Source organism: Triticum urartu, chromosome 3A, assembly GCF_056163025.1.
Source record: "Triticum urartu cultivar PI428250 chromosome 3A, HENAU_Tu73, whole genome shotgun sequence".
Classification (NCBI taxonomy): domain Eukaryota; kingdom Viridiplantae; phylum Streptophyta; class Magnoliopsida; order Poales; family Poaceae; genus Triticum; species Triticum urartu.
Window position 1 is genome coordinate 242,814,372 of NC_141875.1, and position 22,801 is coordinate 242,837,172.

Sequence of the window (22,801 nt, forward strand, 5' to 3'; positions counted from 1 at the left end):
TACTGACCCGAAATGGTCACGCATTGCAGGCAACAATCTTTGGTTGGAATAATCATTTTGGATGTCTTCGCTCATGGATTTCATGACAAGGCCGCTCCCATTTTCCGCGTAACCTGCCCTCGAATCAATCGAATCACTCGATAAGACACTAAGAGTGGTGGAGGGGAAGAGGGGATCGGGAGGAGGCGCGTGCATACTGAAGAAATAAGGTGGCAGAACCGTTGAGCGTGATGAGGTCCTTGGATGTCGCCCTCGATTGGTTGTCACCGCACGTTGACGTCGACTGCGCCGCCGTAATCGATGAGGACGCCATCACCACCAGTAGGCGCCTCTTCTGCCCACTCGCCGCCGTTCCAGTGTTCAGATATTGGGGGAGAGGAATTGAAGGAGGTCTAGGAGAAGATAACAGAGCTTGTTAGGGCACTGGAGGAGCATGGATGGTGGAGATGGTTGTGGTGGTGTGGTGGTGGCGGCGGCAAACCCTAGCTGCCAGCCGGATGTGGAAAGGAGATGGGGTGGGATGAAAAGAAATCGAGGCGCTCCTCTATCTCCCGATGCATTTTTAGGGTGATGGCCAATCGACAGAACAGTGGTTGCGCTTCTCCATGGGCTTGCCATCTCCGTCTCATCCTCTCTTCATCTTGCCCTCCCCTCCCCGCCTGAGACGATGCCGCGGACGACCATCTCCATGGAAGACCTGCTAAACCTGACACTCAACCCATCACAACAAAACTGCCATGCCTCCTCCTTGGTGCCATTGACCTTAGGGTCCTGCCAGCAACCTCCATCAATCTGGATTCATGGGCGGCGGCGGTGGCAACCCTAGCTGGGAGAACGAGAGGAAAGTGGGATGCACCATGGGTAGAGAGGAAAGAAGGCGTGAGGAAGAGGAGAAGGTGGGCGCAGGGGATGGCATCATCTGGGGAAGAGAAGCATGCACGTATGGAACAACACCTTGCTAGTTGGGATGTAGTGAATCCGATGTGGCACGTGCGAGGGCTCGCCCTTTGCAACACTGTTAATGGGTTGTATCTTTGTCAATGCAGGTTCCAGAAGCTCCAACCTTGGTGAAGATATGTGTGTGAAGCTTAAAGCCGCGTATACCCTTGTGGAGCAGTTATACACCGGCGCTCAACGGGTTATATTCGCTATATCACAGAAGAAGCAACCACCTTCACTCATCAATGAAGTGCTGGAGAAATTATCTATGCTGCCTCAAAGAGTTGAAGAGCTAAAGAAATCAGTCGCCAGAGCCGGTGCCATCACCGCGCTGAGCCGGGAAAAGGCATGGCAAGCAAAACTAGAGCCAAAAGAGTTGGTCACCGGCTGCCCAAGCTTGAAAGAGGACGGGTCACCCTTCGATGCAGCAGATTTCACCAAGTGTGTAAGTGAAATGCGCCCTTTGGCAAGCAAGCTAGCTGAAGAGACTGACTTATCAAAATATCAGGTGTCTTACTCAAAAGAAAACTCAAGAATAACAGCGCCGGTTCATGATGTCATGGATCTTATCCCACCAACACATAAGCACACCTTCGCTCCTGATATTGATCCGTCTACCCTTATAGATGATGAAGCTGTATTTAGAGCTTTGACTGGGATCAACTAGGCCACATCTGACTTCCAGCCAATGAGTGAAGAAGAAGAAGAACCAGTGCAAGATGACCCGGGGTCTTCAACATGCCAAGTATAGAACAATTGACTCAAAGGGCAGCACTTAAACTGCAACATAGTGCTTTTTATGAAAAATAATTTAATAAACTTGGGCCTTGGAGAGCCTTGTAATAGGCTAGCTTGAAAACCATGATCTGCCATGCCATTGTGCATGTTTAAGGCTTCAAACGGCTGATGCATTCTTCTATGTGTCTTTGATAAGCTTGCAAGGAAATATTATGTTGTTTTACACCAGGGCGGGTCATAATGCCCAAGAAAATATTTTCTAGCGACTTTAAAGTCTATAACCAGGGCGGTTATCAAACCTCGCATATTGATATAACAAGTAAAAACATACCTGTGAAATTGATTCACACTATCAGCTTACATCGCCAAATCCAGTGAGGGTGACAACCCAAAGACTTATATGCTCAAATATGAGTCATAAAGGTCAAGGCTACATGGCCTAAATTGTTTTAAACCATATGTTAATATGGAACAAGGATATGAATCCAAACAATGTTCAGAGAAAATAACAAATCAGAAAAAAATCAAGGCCTTCATAGGCCGCCAAGCCGAAATTTCAAGTGCTTTCATGGGCAGCACATCCACTAAGTTAATCCTTCATTCAACTCTGTAACCGGCCCTCACATGACCAACCGCCATTTTAACCTTGACAAGTTCAGTGTCTTTTAGAAGATTGACTGTTGAGAGTACGACGGGTCATTCCAGGATTACCTGGGCGGGGTGACAAGGACATACAGGCAGGATAACCCGGAATTTGGTGAATACACCTGGCATACAAGCGGATCATGAGGGGTAACCAAAGCTATGTTCATTGAACAGGAAGCCCCCAAGTGACCTATAATAAGCCATCAAGGCAGGATACCTATGTTTTAACTGTGCACTACAACAAGTTCTCTTTGGTAACCTTTTAACTTGGGAAGGAAGCCCCCAAGTTATTTGCAGCAAGGCGTATAAGCTGGATCAAAAGGGTAGTCGCCGCTTTGCTAAATGAGCAGGAAGCCCCATGTAATTTGTAACAAGGCATGTAAGCCAGATCAAGAGGGTAGTCATGGCTATGCTCAATGAGCAGGAAGCCCCCAAGTGATCTTATGAACTTTTGACAATAAAGACTTAGATACTTAGAAATGAAATGACAGAGGCCCTAAATTATCAGGGATGCCGGCTTTATTATACTGATCATAATATATACATTTACGAAAATATGTACAACACAAGAGCCGGTGGCTCAAGTGTAATAAGGATGAAGATGAGCAATGTTCCAAGGATGGCAGGTGATGCGGAGCATCCTTCTATCCCCATGGACTCTACACCAACACATCGAGCCCCACATGGACCTGTAACAAGAGTGAGAGCACGCGCTTTGGAAACCGAGGTGAATTCCTTCCGACTTTACTTGCATACGGATACGAATGGGACTTGGTTGCTACCTCACCAAAATATGCTATGTCTCATTAGGTACAAAGAGGAACACTGCCATGAAGCTCAGGAGCATCACCAAGGAGAAGGAGGACCAACCCAAGCCCACGCGAACCAAGACGGAGCGCAACAACAGCAACACTGGAAGTCCCAGGTGACCCCGTGCGCACGGGCCTCCGAAACCCCATGCCCACGGACTGCCCAGGAAGGTGGCGCTGGAGCACCCCGTGCGCACGGGCATGTACCGTGCCCACGGGACCCCCCCCCCCCGTGCGCACAGGCCCAACTTACCCCATGCGCACGGGCCTCCCAAGATGGCCGGCTGAGATTGCACTTTGCCCTCCTCTTCATCTCTTTCGACCACAAGGCTATATAAGTCGTACCTAGAACCATGTTTAGCGATAGCAAAGTATTAGATAAAACATTGTGAGCTTTGCACCTTGTATCCCCTCCTCTTGGAGATCAGGACCCCTCTTGGGAAGAATCCTTGGGATTATCAAGCCCTCCTCTTGGAGAAGATCAAGATCAAGACCTCACCTAGTGGGAGGAACTTACCTAGTGCTATTTTCCTTGAATTGTTCATGTAATCTTGTGGATCTCATGTATGCTACTCTAGTGGATGTGATATTTGGGTTTGTTTGAGTGTTTTGTGCCTTGTGTTCTTGAGTGTTCTTCCTCTTTTCCCCCTCCAAGTGTGAAAAGATCCCCCCTAGGGTTTTGCCCTACAACATCTTGGTATCGAGAGCAAGGTTGATTCACAACTTGGAGTCCCATCCCCCCATTTGCTAGCTTGATTTTGTTGTTTTTCATCCAAATTCGAAAATCCCCACCAAAAATAGCCCCAAAATTTTTTGTTCCAATTTGTTGGATCTTGTGAGATTTGGTTGTTTTGGTCCACGAATTTGGAGTTTGGAAAGTGGATCTACCCAGCTACCAGCTTCCCCACCTTTCATCCCTTCAAAATTGGCCAAAAACTTGGAAAGACCCACGGATCAGGAGCAGTTCATCCGCTCGGAGAGCACCTCGTGCACACGGGACATCGGACCCCGTGCACACGGCCCTCACTTACTCTATGCGCACGGACCCTCCAGAAACTTTCGGCCATTTCTGTTTTGCATAGTTTTGATTCAAAACCACCACTCGTGTCCTTCCGCACTATTTTCTCGTGGTTGTTTGAGTTTCGGGCTGCGGTTTCTCGTGTGTCCTAAGGTGTTTCGGCTACTTAGGCGCATTTGGACATCATCATCACCGCTTCTCGACCATCGACTCAGACTCCACACTGGCTTTGACAAATTCATCTCCATTCCAACCGTAAGCAAGGACGGTAAACTCAACGACACTCAACTTTGCTTTTGCATTGATAACCCAAGCCATTTTGCGCCGCTTACCTATCGAGACTACCAAGGTGAGAATTGCCGGGCCATGCTTTTGTGCACCGTAGTGATCGTGTTATCATCTTTGTGCAATAAGTCTCTCCCGTGCATATCTTATAATACTCGTCTCATGTCATACTTGGCTCGAGCATCAAGAAAAAAAAGAAAGAAAAGCTTTTAAGCAAAAGAGGAGACACGTAGAGCTTGTAAGCAATAGCATTGAGCCTTGTTGCGTAGTCATATCATGTTGGTCACCACATACATAGCATAGTTGGGATTGAAGACGGCACATTTCTCTCATAGGTTGGTGCACAAGCGTATCTTGCCCATTTGAGCAATCGAGCTAGCGTCTCTCTAGCATTCGCACAACAAGATTATTTTCCGTGGTTGCACATTTGAGCTCACCCCTTGGTTGTGCGGATCCCATCTATCTTCCGTGTGTGTTCCTAGTGATAACTTTGGGTTTGATATATTTGCTTTACTTGCATTTTTGTGAACCTTCTCAACCTTATCGATATCTTGCCTAACATTTTCTTGAAATTTTTACCACCCTCCTAACCGAGCTACTCCATAAGCCTTCTACTTGTAGGTGTGAGAAACAAACCCAGTTCCAATTATACTATTGTGGCATTAAATTGAGTGACACTTGTTACATCCTCAATCCTCGGAAAAGGTAATTTCGGTATTGTTCTCTCATTTTCCTACTCACTCCACTTCATTATGATGGATAGGCCAACTTCGTCGGTGAACCCGTTTTTCGAGGAGGAAGACGGTGATCACGGCTACGTCACCAAGAACCACTTCTCCATCACGAAACGAGCTCTACATCAAGAGAGCGAAGCATTGGGTGAATGCTTGGAGCAACTCGCCTCCGACCTTCGTCAATCGGAAACACGGAACTGTGACTACATCGACGAAAAGTTCAATACACAAATGGAGGAACTCCGCAACCTGATCGTGTGACGCCCGTCTTCCTCATCCTCGTCATCAAGATGGCTCCACTCAAGCTGCCGATCAAGTCGGCAATCTCAGGACTACTCCTCATATGAATCAAGTCCTCCCCGAGCTCGAGTCCCTCGTCGTGAAGATCCTCAAGATCGCCAACGTCCAGAAAATCCATTCCATGGCAATGGCTTACAAGACCGAATTCGAGCTCGCGAAAGGTCGAGACAAAAAGTGCAAGAAACAAAGGACAAATAGCAAGTAACTCCACAAGTGCCTCGTCAAGAGACTCAAGATGATGACACCATCCGTCAGGCACAAGCACTCGAAGCACAACGCGCACTCCGCGAATCCACTCTCGTCGTTGAAGAGCGCAACCGCCAAGTGCGAGAACAATAGGAAGCTCTTCGTCGGGAGATACAAGAAGAAGCCGTACATCGCGAAGAACAACAAGAAAGGCGCAACCAAGCGCATATTCCTCATCCTCCTCCACGACAAGAACGACACCAAGTGTAACAAGTGCTTCATGACCCACCTCCGCGCCAAGAGAGACAACATGAGGAACGAGCATTCGAGGACCTCCCTCCATGACAAGGGAAACATCAAACCACTACTATAATGAGGAACTACGCTACGGCAAGCTCAAGTTCACCATCCCGAGTTCTATGGAAGCAACGATCCCGAAGAGTATCTCTCATGGGCCTTGAAGGTGGACAAGATATTCCATCTTCACAACTCCGACGAGCAAAAGAAGATCGCCATGGCCTCACTCGAGTTCCAAGACTACGTACTCATTTGGTGGGAACAAGTGATCGAGCGATGACAAGCACGAGGAGAACCACCAATAACAACTTGGACGGAAATGAAGGATCTCATGAGAGCTCGCTTCTTGCCTACACACTACACCCGTGATCTCTTCAAGAAATTGCAACTCCTCAAGCAAGGCACGACGACGGTGGAAGAATACTACCAAGAGATGGAGATTGCCATGATATGAGCCAATGTCAAGGAAGACGACGAGCAAAAAATGACTCACTTCTTGAACGGCCTCAACCACCCAATCAAGCGGATTGCCGACTTCCAACCATACTCAAACCTTCTCGAGGTACTTCACCAAGCGACCAAGGCCGAGCAACAAGTGTAATATGACTTCAAATACGCCAAGTACTCGTCCAAGACTTTCGGCTCCTACTCTCAAGCTCCCGCGACTTCGGCAACTCCTACCTCAACTAGAATATCACCAAGTACCGGCGACACATCAAGTTCCAAGCAAGCTACGCCTTCCTGGAGTCGTTCTTCGGCAAGCAACTACAAATCAAAGAATCCATCATCTTCGGCGCCACCAAACGACCCCATCAAGACAAGTTCTTTCAAGTGCTTCACATGTGGTGGCCGAGGACACAAGTCCTTCGAATGCACCAACAAGCGAACAATGATTTCCAATGATGATGGCACATACGACCTGATGAGTGAAGAAGAAATGGAAGCCCTTGCGCACGTCGCAATGCACCGGCGCATGAACGAAGATGAAGATGATCAAGTGTTTTGTGACAACGATTCAAGTCCCTCTCTCGTGGTCTCCAAGGTATTGACGCTCCAACACCATCAAGATGAAGACCAATGATGCCACATCTTTCACACCAAGGCCGGCATCAATGGGCGTTCCGTGAAGGTCATCATCGACAGAGGAAGTTGTCAGAACTTGGCAAGCGACGAGCTATGTTCCAAGATGAAATTGGTCAAGAAGAAGCACCCTCAACCCTACAAGGTGAAATGGCTAAGCGACTCCGGCACTATCCAAGTGGAGCATATGGTACAAGTTTCTTTCAAGATCGGCGCCTACGAGGACACCTTGGAGTGTGATGTAGTACCTATGTCCGTATGCCATCTTCTCTTGGGTTGACCTTGGCAATTTGACCGTGGAGTCACCCACAACGGAAGAACCAACCACTATAGCTTCAAGATGAAAGGCAAGGAATATGTGCTTCGACCAATGTCACCAAGCCAAGTAATCGCCGACAAGCAAGCTTCCACCCATCGTGGAGAGCCTAGTGAGAGACTGAACCACCAAAAACAAAGTGAGAGCCACAAGCCAAAATTGAGCGCCTCTTCACCTAGAGAGAAAAACTTAGTCCTCCTAGACATAAAAAGAGAGATGAGAGACATATGTGAGAACCCATCGAGTGTCATCTACTTTGTCCTCCTATGCAAAGATGAGGTGGAAGAAACTAACAATCCTAATCCTCTTCCTCTAGTGTTTTCTAACTTGTAGTAGGAATTCAAAGATGTCTTCCCCGACGAGCTACCTCCCGGTCTCCCTCCTCTACGTGGCATTGAACATAGGATCAACCTCATCCCCGGCGCACCTCTTCCGAACAAGGCTCCCTACCGTGTCAACCCGAAGAAACTAAGGAGATCCAACGGCAAGTACAACAACTCATCGACAGCGGTCATGTACGTGAAAGCCTAAGACCTTGTGCCGTTCCGGTTATACTTGTGCCCAAGCAAGATGGTAGTTTTCACATGTGCTCCGATTGTAGACCCATCAACGCTATCACCGTTCATTATAGGCATCCCATATCTCGCCTAGATGATATGTTAGATGAGCTTAGCGGCGCTACCATTTTCTCCAAAATTGATCTCAAAAGTGGCTATTATCAAATACGCATACAAGAAGGTGACGAATGGAAAACTGCTTTTAAAACTAAATTTGGATTGTACGAGTGGTTAGTTATGCCTATGGGTTTGTCGGAAGCTCCAGGTACTTTCATGCGACTTATGCATTTTGTGCTTCGTCCTTACATCGGAGTGTTTGTTATGGTCTACTTCGATGACATTCTTGTTTTTAGCAAATCCATCAAAGATCATGTGACGCATGTTAGGACTGTGTTGCAAACTCTTTGCAAGGAACATCTTTATGCAAACATGAAAAAGTGCACGTTAGGAGTTGACAAGCTTGTTTTCTTGGGTTTCATTGTTTCTTCAGAGGGTGTCCATGTTGATGAGTCTAAAATTGAAGCAATTAAAACTTAGCCACAACCTACTAATTTGCAACAAGTGCGTAGTTTTCTTGGCCTTGCGGGTTTCTATCGTCGCTTTGTGAAGGATTTTAGCTCTATTGCCGCACCATTGCATGCCTTGAGTAAGAAGAATGCACACTTTGTTTGCGCACCTTTGCAATCAACCACTTTTGATGAGCTCAAATCTGTGCTTGCTCATGCTCCGATTCTTGCTTTGCCTAACTTTGACAAAACTTTTGAGGTCCATTGTGATGCGAGTGGTAATGGAATTGGAGGAGTCTTAATGCAAGAAAAGCACGTTATTGCATATTTTAGTGAAAAACACTCCGGTGCTCAACTTAACTATCCCATCTATGACAAAGAATTGTATGCTTTAGTGCGTGTGTTACATGTTTGGGAGCATTACCTTAGACCGCATGAGTTTGTCATACATACCGATCATGAGACTCTTAAGTACCTTAAGGGTCAAACCAAGTTGAATAAACGACATGCTAAATGGAGTGAGATTATTGAATCTTTCCCCTATGTGATCAATTACTTGAATTGAATGTTATTGCATTTGATCATATCAAACATTTGTATGAGCATGATGTGACTTTTGCTATTCCTTATGCTAAGTGTGTGGCGCATACTTCTTGGGAACGATACTATATCAAAGATGGTTACATTATGAAAACTAACAAACTATGCATTCCCGAGTCTTCTCTTCATTTGTTACTTTTGCAAGCACTATTTTTGGCCTCACATGTATCGCCATGTTACACGTTTCACCACATAGTGCTCTACATGTTGCAAAGCTAAGTCATAATCTCAACCCCATGGTTTACATAATCCCCTACCTATTCCACATCAACCTTGGGAAGATATTAGCATGGATTTTAAACTTGGCTTACCTAGAACTCAAAATGGCAAGGACTCCATATTTGTTGTCATAGATCGCTTTTCTAAAATGGCTCACTTTATCCCATGCAATAAGATAGATGATGCTTCACATGTTGCCAATCTCTTTTGTAGGGAAATCTTGAGGTTGCACGGCGTGCCAAAGACAACTGTCTCGGACCGGGACATCATGTTCTTAAGCTACTTTTGGAAGACGCTTTGCGCCAAGCTCAGAATCAAGCTCCTCTTCTCCACTGCGTATCATCCTCAAACTGATTGCCAAACGGAAGTCACCAACCGAACACTTGCCACTCACCTACGCGTGTTGATCAAGAGGATATCTAGTAGTGGGAGGAGTGCCTACCTATCACCGAGTACGCCTACAACCGTGCAAGACACTCTACAACCGGCAAGTCCCCCTTTGATGTTGTCTACGGCTTCAACCCATTGTCGCCATTGGACATCCTTCCTCTACCGCTTCAAGAACGAGCAAACATGGACGCTAGTGCATGTAGCGACCAGACCTCAGACGGTCCAATCTCTGTGCTCCGGTGTCATCCCTGGATCAGTAATGCTGACACCACACAGTACTTGAAGGATTGATAACAGAGTAGCAATCACACACTTATTACATCGAGTGTCTCAAAAGAGAACTTATTACAATAATTATGGCTTAAGGCCATCTAATAACGATAACAACGGAAGGCTTGGAAGATAAGTGAGTCCATCAACTCCAACGGCATCACTGAGTATAGAACCACGACCTAAAACTCCTTAACCGTCGTTTGAAAAGTCTGCAACATTAACGTTGCAGCCCAAAAATGGGTCAGCACATGGAATATGCTGGCAATGTAACACATAGAGAATAATGGAATGAAACATCTATACTATATGCATATTTGGCTGGTGGAAAGCTCTATGGTTACAGTTTTGCGTAAAGCCAATTTTTCCCTACTGCAAAGGAATAAATTTATCTAACTATTATTGTGGTTGCTAAACATTGAGAATGGTTGACAGCATTCTCATTCCCAATTAAACATCATCATTAAACAAACCCAACAAAATTAATCTTTAGAGTAACATGTTGAGATTCACATGATAATCCAGGTACTAGATACTCAAGATGTCCATAACTGGGGACACGGCTAACCATGATTAGTTTATACACTCTGCAGAGGTTTGCGCACTTTTCCCCACAAGACTCGATCGCCTCCGTTTGGTTTCTCGCACTACACGGTGTTTGAGAAACGGATGACCGAGACATAGTCTTTCAGAAGCGCTAGCACCTTACGATGGGTAGACCGTACCACCTACATCCCCTACATCTGCTAGTCTACCACTGTAAGAGTTTGCATGACTTAGTCAACTATGCTAGATCCCATAATAGCTTGTGGCTGCACACGGAAGTTTCTAGCATGAATAATCTCATGATCCCTTTGAGCCTGGGTGGCGGTCCAAAAGAAAATAGGCAATCCTGGAATACCCAGGTGCCTCAATCCACCCAGATGTGTGTTTAGGTTGCCACCTTAAGTAAACCATTAATTAACAAAGCCCACATCTGTCATGGATACACTCACACAATCCACGTCTACTAGCATAGCATAGCAATAGTAAGCAACGTAGAAGTAGCTCCCAAAGGTTTGATAATTAGACAGGTAATAGGTACTACCTCAAATACTTCCCAAACCCACAATTTAATTAGATCCTAATCATGCAATGTGTAAGGATTGATCTAATGCAATAAAACTGGGTAGTAGGAGGTGTGATCAAAGTGTTACTTGCCTTGCTAATGATCCGGGAAACCTAGCGATTCGAAGTAACAGGCGGCGCACTCTGGGTACTCTATCGCAAACAAACAAGCATACAATAAGCATTCAGCTAATGCACAGGTAAAACTCGAATAAAAGATCTAACCAGAAAGTTCAACTTAAGAACTCCGGTTGGCAAAAAGAATCGAATCGAACGAAGCAACGAAAGACAAATGGCAAAAGAAACAGGATTCGATTACTATTCTGGATCTAGGGCAATTTTTACAGTGGCAAAAACTTGTTTAAGTTGGTTAACCGGAAAGAGGGTTTCGAGACGAAACTCCAGGCGCTTGAATCGCCTGATTTCGATAAACGAGCGAAAAGATAAACTAAAATGAAAATCGGATCAGAAATCGCGATCAGAAAATCGCGGATTTAATCCGAGAAAAAGAAAAACGACGAACAGTTTAATGAACGAACATTCGTTTGCTGAATCTAAACGAAGAACGTGTTCGTTAAAACGGACGAACGAGCGAACGCTCGCTAATTAGCCTAAACCGGGAAAAACACCGATCTAAAGAAAAGAATGAAACAAAAAAACCGACGAAAACCGAACGGTTTTTTTCCGGGAAAACCGGCGACGGGATCCAGGTAAACCTCGGGCGGCGGTACGGCGGCGGCTTCGGCGAGGCGGCGTCGGGCGCGGCGGCGGGGTCCGGCGGGGCGGCGGCAGCGGGCGGCGGCGGCGGCGGCAGCTAGGGTTTCGGCCTGGGGTGGGCCGGCGGCTTATAAAGGCTGGGTCCGGGGAGTCCGGGCCTAGCACGGCCCGTAGGTCGGTTCGGACATTTTTTTTAAAAAAACTTACGCTCGGAAAAAACAACAAAAAGACTACTAAACGGACTCCAAAAATCCCGAAATAAATTTTCCCCGGCTTCTAAAATCAAGCCGCACAGGATGAACATTTATTTGGGGACTAAATGCAATTTTGAAAAACGCACATTTTCCTAAATTCAAATAAAATAGCAAATAAAACCAAATAAAATCTTATTTGATTTTTTATTAAATCCTCAGTATTGCTTTATTTTGGGAAAGTCATTTTATTCCCTCTCTCATATTTTTGTAATAGAAATAATTGAAGATAAAATAAATAAAATCAAATGATCCTATTTTCAAAATTTGAGACAACTCAAATATGAAAATAACGAAATCCCCAACACTCTCCGAGGGTCCTTGAGTTGCGAAAAAATTCTAGGATCAACCAAAATGCAATAAATATGATATGCAATGATGATCTAGTGTATAACATTCCAAATTGAAAATTTGGGATGTTACAAACCTACCCCCCTTAAGATGAACCTCGCCCTCGAGATTCGGGTTGGCTAGAAAATAGGTGAGGGTGGTCCTTCAGCAAATCTTCCTCTCGTTCCCAGGTGGCTCCATCCTCCGTGTGGTGGCTCCACTGAACCTTGCAAAAGTTGATAACCTTGCTCCGGGTGACTCGACTGGCATACTCTAGAATCTTAACTGGTTTCTCCTCATAGGTCAAATCACTGTCCAACTGAATTGCTTCCAGTGGTACTGTATCTCTCAGCGGTATGTCAACCATCTCTGTGTGGCACTTCTTCAACTGGGATACATGGAACACGTCGTGAACTCCTGACAATCCTTCAGGCAATTCCAACTTATAGGCAACTTCTCCCATACGCTCCGAAACTTGGTATGGGCCTACAAAACATGGTGCTAACTTTCCCTTAACTCCAAAGCGCTTAACTCCTCGAAGATAGACTCGGTCTCCGACTTCGTAAACTGTCTCCTTGCGTTTAGAATCTGCATACCTCTTCTTCCTGGATTGAGCTACCTTCAGCCTGTCGTGAATTAATTTCACTTTCTATTCAGACTCCTTTATCAGATCCGGTCCAAACAACTAGCGATCTCCAACTTCATCCCAGGACAATGGGGTCCTGCACCTCCTTCCGTACAAGGCTTCGAAAGGGGCCATCTTCAAACTGGATTGATAGTTGTTGTTGTAAGAGAACTCTGCATATGGCAAATTTTCATCCCAACTAGATCCACAATCTGATTTACTCTCTCGGTCTGTCCATCTGTCTGCAGGTGGAAAGCTGTGCTAAACTCCAGTCTGGTTCCCAAAGTCTCATGCAACTGATTCCAGAACTTTGAGGTAAACTGGGTTCCTCTATCCGATACAATGCTCCTTGGAACTCCATGCAGACATATGATCCTAGTCATGTATATCTTTGCCAACTTTGCACTGGTATAGGTAGTCTTCACTGGAATGAAATGAGCTACCTTTGTCAAACGATCGACTACAACCCATGTCGAGTCATAGCCTGAACGTGTTCTGGGCAATCCTGTGATGAAATCCATGCCTAGCTTATCCCACTTCCATTCGGGTATCGACAATGGTTGTAGCAATCCTGCTGGCTTCTGATGCTCTTCCTTCACTCTCTGACATACATCACAAACTGCTACATACTCAGCAATATCCTTCTTCATTCCGGTCCACCAGAAAATATCCTTCAAATCCAAATACATCTTGGTATTTCCTGGGTGAATCGAGTATGGTGAATCATGGGCCTCTTGTAAAATTAACTTCCTGATCTCCGGATCATTTGGTACATAGACACGGTCTTCAAACCATAAGGTATCGTGCTCATCCTCACGAAATCCCTTAGCTTTTCCTTTGTTCATTTTCTCCTTAATGGAAGCAATTTCCTTGTCAGTCCTTTGAGCTTCTCTGATCTTATCCATTAAAGTAGACTGAATCTCCAATGCTGCTACATAGCCTCTTGGAACTATTTCCAAACATAACTCTCGAAGATTTTCGGCTAACTCCCCTGGTAAATCTCCCGTCATTAGGATGTTGACATGGTTCTTACGGCTTAATGCGTCAGCTACTATGTTAGCCTTTCCGGGGTGATAATGCAATTTCATATCATAATCCTTGATGAGCTCCAACCATCTCCTTTGTGTGAGGTTCAACTCCTTCTGTGTGAAAATATACTTCAAACTCTTGTGATCCGTGTACACCTCGCAATGGTTTCCAATCAGAAAATGTCTCCAAGTCTTCAATGCATGCACTACGGCTGCTAACTCCAAATCATGCGTGGCATAATTCAACTCATGAGGCTTAAGCTGTCGTGAGGCATATGAAACAACTCTACCTTCCTGCATGAGCACTGCTCCAAGTCCTTGTCGTGAAGCGTCGCAATACACCTCATAATCCTTGGTCTAGACCGGTAAAATCAACACGGGTGAGGTACAAACGTTTCTTCAACTCCTTAAAACTAGCCTCACATTCCTCCATCCATATGAACTTGGTATCCTTCTTCAACAACTCCGTCATAGGCTTCGCAATCTTTGAGAAATTCTCAATAAACCTCCGGTAGTATCCTGCGAGTCCAAGAAAACTCCGGATCTCTCCCACGGTGGTTGGTGCTTCCCACTTGGTCACGGTATCAACTTTAGTGGGATCTACTACTATACCTTCTCCGGATATAACGTGTCCGAGAAATCCAACTTTCTTCAACCAAAACTCACATTTGCTAAATTTGGCATATAATTGATGTTCTCTGAGCTTTCCAAGAACCAAACGCAAATGCTCCTTATGCTCCTCTTCATTCTTTGAGTAAACCAGCATATCATCAATGAACACTACGACGAACTTATCCAAGAACTCCATAAACACCTTGTTCATCATGTTCATAAAATATGCAGGTGCGTTAGTCAGACCAAATGACATAACGGTATCCTCGTACAGCCCATACCTGGTGGTAAAAGCCATCTTGGGTATATCCTGTTCCCAAATCTTCAACTGGTGGTATCCTGATTGCAGATCGATCTTGGAAAATACCTTAGCTCCTTGCAATCGATCAAACAGATCATTGATCATCGGTAGGGGGTACTTGTTTTTGATGGTTACTTCATTCAATCCTCGATGATCGACAACCATCCTTAACGATCCATCCTTCTTCTCCACTAGAAGTACTGGCGATCCCCAAGGCGATGAACTTGGGCGAATATATCCTTTATCCAGTAACTCCTTAATCTGCTTCTTAATTTCCACCAAATCCTTTGCAGGCATCCTATATGGTCTCTTTGATATTGGCCCTGTGCCTGGCAAAAGCTCAATCAAAAACTCAATATCTCTATCCGGTGGCATGCCTGGCAACTCTTCTGGAAATACTTCGGGGAAATCCTTCACTACTGGTACTTCCTCCTGCACTACTCCGGTTAAACAATTTACTTGAGTCCTCTTTGGCACATGTCGGGATACATACTTGATTCTTCTCCCTTCTGGGGTGGTAAGTGAAATTGACTTACTGGCACATTCAATATTCCCTTCATACTTTGACAACCAATCCATGCCTAATATCACATCCAATCCTTGAGATTCCAACACTATTAGGTCTAAGGGGAATACGTAGTTACCAATCCTTAATGGTAATCGATCACACCATAGACTAGCCATATATTCTGCTCCAGGCGAGGTTACTAACATGGGTGACCTAAGGGCTTGGGTTGGCAGTTTATACTTATCCACAAATCTCCTTGATATGTATGAATGCGATGCACCAGTATCAAAAAGAACGAGTGCAGTAAATGACTTAACCAAAAACTTACCGATTACTGCATCCGGTTGCTCTTCAACCTCCTCCACGTTAACGTGGTTCACCTGTCCCCTGTTGAAAGGGTTCGGCTTCTTCCCAGAGATTCCATTGCCATTTCCATTCTGGGATTCAGGACATTCATTAGCATAATGTCTGGTCTTCTGGCACATAAAGCAAGTGACTTGGCTCATGTCTTACTTGGCTGGGGTTGATGGGTTGGTGCGGTGTCATTGCTTCCTCCATTCCCATTACCATTCCTGGGGCCATTGTGATTGTGCGAACTACCTCCTCCATGGGTATGCTGAAAATGTCCTCCCGGCCTAGGGGTAAATCGTGGCTTCTGCTGAGCTCCTGAATTGTACTTTCCTTATGCATACTTCCTCTTGCGATTCTCGATTTGCTGCTGCTTCCCTTCAATCATAAGAGCACGATCTACCAACTCCTGGTAGTTGTTGAAGGTTGCTACCATCAACTGCATGCTCAACTCATCATTCGGTCCTTCCAGAAACTTCTCCTGCTTAGCTGCATCCGTAGCAACGTCATCTGGGGCATAACGTGCTAGCTTACTAAAGTCCTCCACATACTGGCCAACTGTCCGTCCTCCTTGGCGCAACTTGTGAAACTCTCGCTTCTTCATGGCCATAGCTCCTGCTGAAACATGGCCAGTATGAAAAGCCTGCTGAAACTGGTCCCGTGTGATAGTATCGACAGGGAAAGTGGCTGTGAAATTCTCCCACCATGATGCTGCAGGTCCTTCAAGCTGATGTGCGGCAAACTTCACCTTCTCCGCATTAGTGCATCCTGCTGTGGTCAACTCTCTAGCTGTCTTGCAGAGCCAATCATCTGCTACTATCGGCTCGATGCTACTGGAAAACACCGACGGATTCAGCCTAAGAAAACAGGCTAAGTGATCAACAGGTGGTGGTGGTGGTGGGTTGTTGTTGTTGTTGTTGTTCCCCTGGTTCTGATTCTGGACTAGTAACTGCATCAATGTGTTCTGCTACTGGATCAATTGAGTGAGCTCCGGTGGGAAGGTAAATCCGTGGTCACGTCTCAGAGGCATCTAAGGGTTTAGAAACGGATGAGATTTAAGAATAGAGGGGGCCTAAAGAGAAAACACTACCCATATGCACATGAGGCAAAAGGCAAACAATTCACTTCATTCAATCAACCAAACAAGGGCATACAATCGATCTAACTATCGCAAAAGTGCTCGGGCTACTATATTTACATGGTGGACTACTACTACTGATGAGGTGGTCTCCTAGAAATATTCTTCGGTTGCAGACTCCATGATATCTGCTCCAGCTTCATCAACATAGTCATCATCGCTATCATCTGGATCCGAGTCGGTGTCATCGATGATGATGTAGTCTTCCGGGCGAATCTCCTTGGGTTCTTCGTCTTCTTCTACTGGTGTAGGGCCTCCCATAAATATTCCAATCTTCATTGTTAGGTCGGCATTCTTATCCACTAATACTTCAATTTCCTCTTCATAATCTTCACGTGTAGCCTTGAGTTCTTCCTCCAGTTCCTTGATTCTTGTCCTTGCCTTCTTCAGGTCTATCATGTCGGCTCACATCTGGTTCTCCTGACGTTGAATGTGCTGGTTTAACTCCTGGATAAAATCTACAATTGATCTATCCTTTCTGGTGCTGATCATCCCCCAGTGCTCATCTTGGCGCCCACAAATCTGGTAGATAGTATCCTTGAGATCATTGCGGTAGACTTCTCCAATGCGTCCCATGGCGATGTGAGCTGCCATGCTCTTTCCTAAACTCCAGGTTGGTGCATCGAAAGAAAACTCTATGGGCTCAGTGACTGGCATGAACGTCCTTCCTGGAACTTGAACTTGAATCATCCAGCGCTCTTCTTCAGGTAAGGTGGCGTTGTAGGTTCCGATGAAGCTTGGTACTCCTATGTTCAGGTATCTAGTGACTTCCTTCAAGTGACGTCCAAAGGGTGTATCTTCATCCGGTTGAGTGAACTTGTTCCTTGCATCCGCCATCCTAAAAGAGTAGAAAATATGAGAGGTCAGAAGAGAAGAGAGTGAGTAGTGATCTAGGTCTTTAGCTTAGTGGATGTGTCCTACAGTCAGCGTGTGCTCTGATACCATCTTGTAGCGACCAGACCTCAGACGGTCCAATCTCTGTGCTCCGGTGTGATCCCTATATCAGTAATGCTGACACCACACAGTATTTGAAGGATTTATAACAGAGTAGCAATCACACACTTATTACATCGAGTGTCTCAAAAGAGAACTTATTACAATAATTATGGCTTAAGGCCATCTAATAACGATAACAGCGGAAGGCTTGGAAGATAAGTGAGTCCATCAACTCCAATGGCATCACTGAGTATAGAACCATGACCAAAAATCCTTAATCATCATCTGAAAAGTCTGCAACATTAACGTTGCAGCCCAAAAACGGGTCAGCACATGGAATATGCTGGCAATGTAACACATAGAGAATAATGGAATGAAACAGCTATACTATATGCATATTTGGCTGGTGGAAAGCTCTATGGTTACAGTTTTGCGTAAAGCCAATTTTTCCCTACTGGAAAGGAATAAATTTATTTAACTATTATGGTGGTTGTTAAACATTGGGAATGGTTGACAGCATTCTCAATCCCAATTAAACATCATCATTAAACAAACCCCGCAAAATTAATCTTTAGAGTAACATGTTGAGATTCACATGATAATCCAGGTACTAGATACTCAAGATGTCCATAACCGGGGACACGGCTAACCATGATTAGTTTATACACTCTGCAGAGGTTTTCACACTTTTCCCCACAAGACTCGATCGCCTCTGTTTGGTTTCTCGCACTACACGGTGTTTGAGAAACGGATGACCGAGACATAGTCTTTCAGAAGCGCTAGCACCTTACGATGGGTAGACCGTACCACCTACATCCCCTACATCTGCTAGTCTACCACTATAAGAGTTCGCACGACTTAGTCAACTATGCTAGAGCCCATAATAGCTTGTGGCTGCACACGGAATTTTCTAGCATGAATAATCTCATGATCCCTTTGAGCCTGGGTGGCGGTCCAAAAGAAAATAGGCAATCCTGGAATACCCAGGTGCCTCAATCCACCCAGATATGTGTTTAGGTTGCCACCTTAAGTAAACCATTAATTAACAAAGCTCACATATGCCATGGATACACTCACCCAATCCACGTCTACTAGCATAGCATAGCAATAGTAAGCAACGTAGAAGTAACTCCCAAAGGTTTGATAATTAGACAGGTAATAGGTACTACCTCAACTACTTCCCAAACCCACAATTTAATTAGATCCTAATCATGCAATGTGTAAGGATTGATCTAATGCAATAAAACCGGGTAGTAGGAGGTGTGATCAAAGTGTTACTTGCCTTGCTGATGATCCGGGAAACCTAGCGGTTCGAAGTAACAGGCGGCGCACTCCAGGTACTCTATCACAAACAAACAAGCATACAATAAGCACTTAGCTAATGCACAGGTAAAACACGAATAAAAGATCTAACCAGAAAGTTCAACTTAAGAACTCCGGTTGGCAAAAAGAATCGAATCGAATGAAGCAACGAAAGACAAACGGCAAAAGAAACATGCTTTGTTTACTATTCTGGATCTAGGGCAATTTTTATGGTGGCAAAAACTTGTTTAAGTTGGTTAAATGGAAAGAGTGTTTCGAGATGAAACTCCAGGCGCTTGAATCGCCTGATTCCGATAAACGAGCAAAAAGATAAACTAAAACGAAAATCGGTTCAGAAATCGCGATCAAAAAATCACGGATTTAATCCGAGAAAAAGAAAAATGATGAACAGTTTAACGAACAAACGTTTGTTAACTGAATCTAAACGAAGAACGCGTTTCTTAAAACGGACGAATGAGCGAACGCTCGGTAATTAGCCTAAACCGGGAAAAAACCGATCTAAAGAAAAAAACGAAACAAAAAAACCGACGAAAACCGAACGGTTTTTTCAGGGAAAACCGGCGGCGGGATCGAGGTAAACCTCGGGCGGTGGGACGGCGGCGGCTTCGGCAAGGCGGCGGCGGCGGGCGGCGGCGGGCGGCGGCGTCGGCGGCGGCGGGCGGCATCGGCGGCGGCGGCTAGGGTTTCGGCCTAGGGTGGGCCGGCGGCTTATAAAGGCTGGGTCCGGGGAGTTCGGGCCTAGCACGGCCCGTAGGTCGGTTCGGACGTTTTTTTTATTTTTAAACTTACGCTCGGAAAAAACAACAAAAGGACTACTAAACGGACTCCAAAAATCCTGAAATAAATTTTACCCGGCTTCTAAAATCAAGCCGCATAGGATGAACATTTATTTGGGGCCTAAATGCAATTTTGAAAAACGCGCATTTTTCCTAAATCCAAATAAAATAGAAAATAAAACCAAATAAAATCTTAATTGATATTTTTACTAAATCCTCAATATTTCTTTATTTTGGGAAAGTCATTTTATTCCCTCTCTCATATTTTTGTAATAGAATTAATTGAAGATAAAATAAATAAAATAAAATGATCCTATTTTCAAAATTTGAGACAACTCAAATATGAAAATAACGAAATCCCCAACTCTCTCCGAGGGTCCTTGAGTTGCGAAAAATTTCTAGGATCAACCAAAGTGCAATAAATATGATATGCAATGATGATCTAGTGTATAACATTCCAAATTGAAAATTTGGGATGTTACAGTGCAAGAGCCACCTACCTCAAGAGGATGCATGAAGAAACACGTTCTACGATCGAGCACCATGTACAACGACTCGCCTCCAAGCTCAACACCCACTAGTCTCCCATGGTGTTCCAACCAGGTGACCAAGTATGGATACATCTATGCAAGGACCGCTTCCCCAAGGAAATAAAGTCCAAGCTACTCTTGAGAGCCGATGGACCCTTGAAGGTGCTTGCACGCTACAACGACAACAGCTACAAGGTCGACATCCCACGCGACAAGTACAAGGTGAGCGACATCTTCAACATCGAAGACTTGGCCAAGTACCATGGTGATGACGATCACGATCCGTGGCTGGATCTCTCCCAAGAGGGGAGATGATGTGGAGCATCCTTCCATCATCGCCATGGACTCTACACGAACACATCAAGCCCAACGTGGACCTGTAACAAGAGCGAGAGCACGTGCTTTGGAAACCGAGGTGAACTCCTTCCTACTTGACTTTCATACGGATACAAATGGGACTTGGTTGCTACCTCACCAAAATATGCTATGTCTCATTAGGTACAAAGAGGAACTCTACCATGAAGCTCAGGAGCATCACCAAGGAGAAGGAGGACCACCCCAAGGCCACGCGAACCAAGGCGGAGCACAACAACAGCAACACTGGAAGTCCCGGGTGACCCCGTGCGCACAGGCCTCCAAAACCCCATGCCCACAGACTGCCTAGGAAGGTGGTGCTGGAGCACCCCGTGCGCACGGGCGTGTACCGTGCCCACAGGCCCAACTTACCCCGTGCGCACGGGCCTCCCAGGATGGCCGGCTGAGATTGCACTTCGCCCTCCTCTTCATCTCTTTCGACCACAAGGCTATATAAGTCATACCTAGAACCATGTTTAGGGATAGCAAAGTATTAGATAAAACATTGTGAGCTTGGCTCCTCGTATCCCCTCCTCTTGGAGATCAAGACCCCTCTTGGGATTGTCAAGCCCTCCTCTTGGAGAAGATCAAGATCAAGACCTCACCTAGTGGGAGAAACTTACCTAGTGCTATTTTCCTTGAATTGTTCATGTAATCTTGTGGATCTCATGTATGCTACTCTAGTGGATGTGATATTTGGGTTTGTTTGAGTGTTTTGTGCCTTGTGTTCTTGAGTGTTCTTCCTCTTTTCCCCCTCCAAGTGTGAAAAGATCCCCCCTAGGGTTTTGCCCTACAACATCTTGGTATCGAGAGCAAGGTTGATTCACAACTTGGAGTCCCATCCCCCCATTTGCTAGCTTGATTTTGTTGTTTTTCATCCAAATTCGAAAATCCCCACCAAAAATAGCCCCAAAATTTTTTGTTCCAATTTGTTGGATCTTGTGAGATTTGGTTGTTTTGGTCCACGAATTTGGAGTTTGGAAAGTGGATCTACCCAGCTACCAGCTTCCCCACCTTTCATCCCTTCAAAATTGGCCAAAAACTTGGAAAGACCCACGGATCAGGAGCAGTTCATCCGCTCGGAGAGCACCTCGTGCACACGGGACATCGGACCCCGTGCACACGGCCCTCACTTACTCTATGCGCACGGACCCTCCAGAAACTTTCGGCCATTTCTGTTTTGCATAGTTTTGATTCAAAACCACCACTCGTGTCCTTCCGCACTATTTTCTCGTGGTTGTTTGAGTTTCGGGCTGCGGTTTCTCGTGTGTCCTAAGGTGTTTCGGCTACTTAGGCGCATTTGGACATCATCATCACCGCTTCTCGACCATCGACTCAGACTCCACACTGGCTTTGACAAATTCATCTCCATTCCAACCGTAAGCAAGGCCTTGTGTTCTTGAGTGTTCTTCCTCTTTCCCCCCTCCATGTGTGAAAAGATCCCCCCTAGGGTTTTGCCCTACAACAGCAGGCCTCCTCCTCCGTTGTGTGTGAGTCCTTGTGGTCTTGAATATCAATGAGGTAGTATGACCCGTTGTTCAGGTTCTTGCTGACCACAGAAGGCCCTTCCCAAGGTGGGGATAATTTGTGCATATCTGTTTGATCCTGGATGTGCCGGAGAACCAAGTCACCGTCTTGAAAGGTCTAGGTTTTAACCCGGCGACTATGATAACGATTCAGATCTTGCTGGTAGATTGCTGGTCGAGCCGCCGCAAGTTCATGCTCTTCATCTAGGAGGTCGATATCATAACATGCTTTTTCATTATCATCATCAACATAAGCCCCCACACGGGGTGAATCATGAGGGATGTCACTGGGAAGAACCACCTCTGCTCCATAAACCATGAAGAAAGGCGTATAACTCGTGGGTCTATTGGGGGTAGTATTGATACTGCAAAGCACTAAGGGTAACTCCTCAACCCAACAACCCGACGTCCTCTGCATAGGGACCAAAAGCCGGGGCTTTATGCCTCTCAAGATTTCTTGATTAGCTCTTTCAGCTTGACCATTGGATTGAGGGTGAGCCAC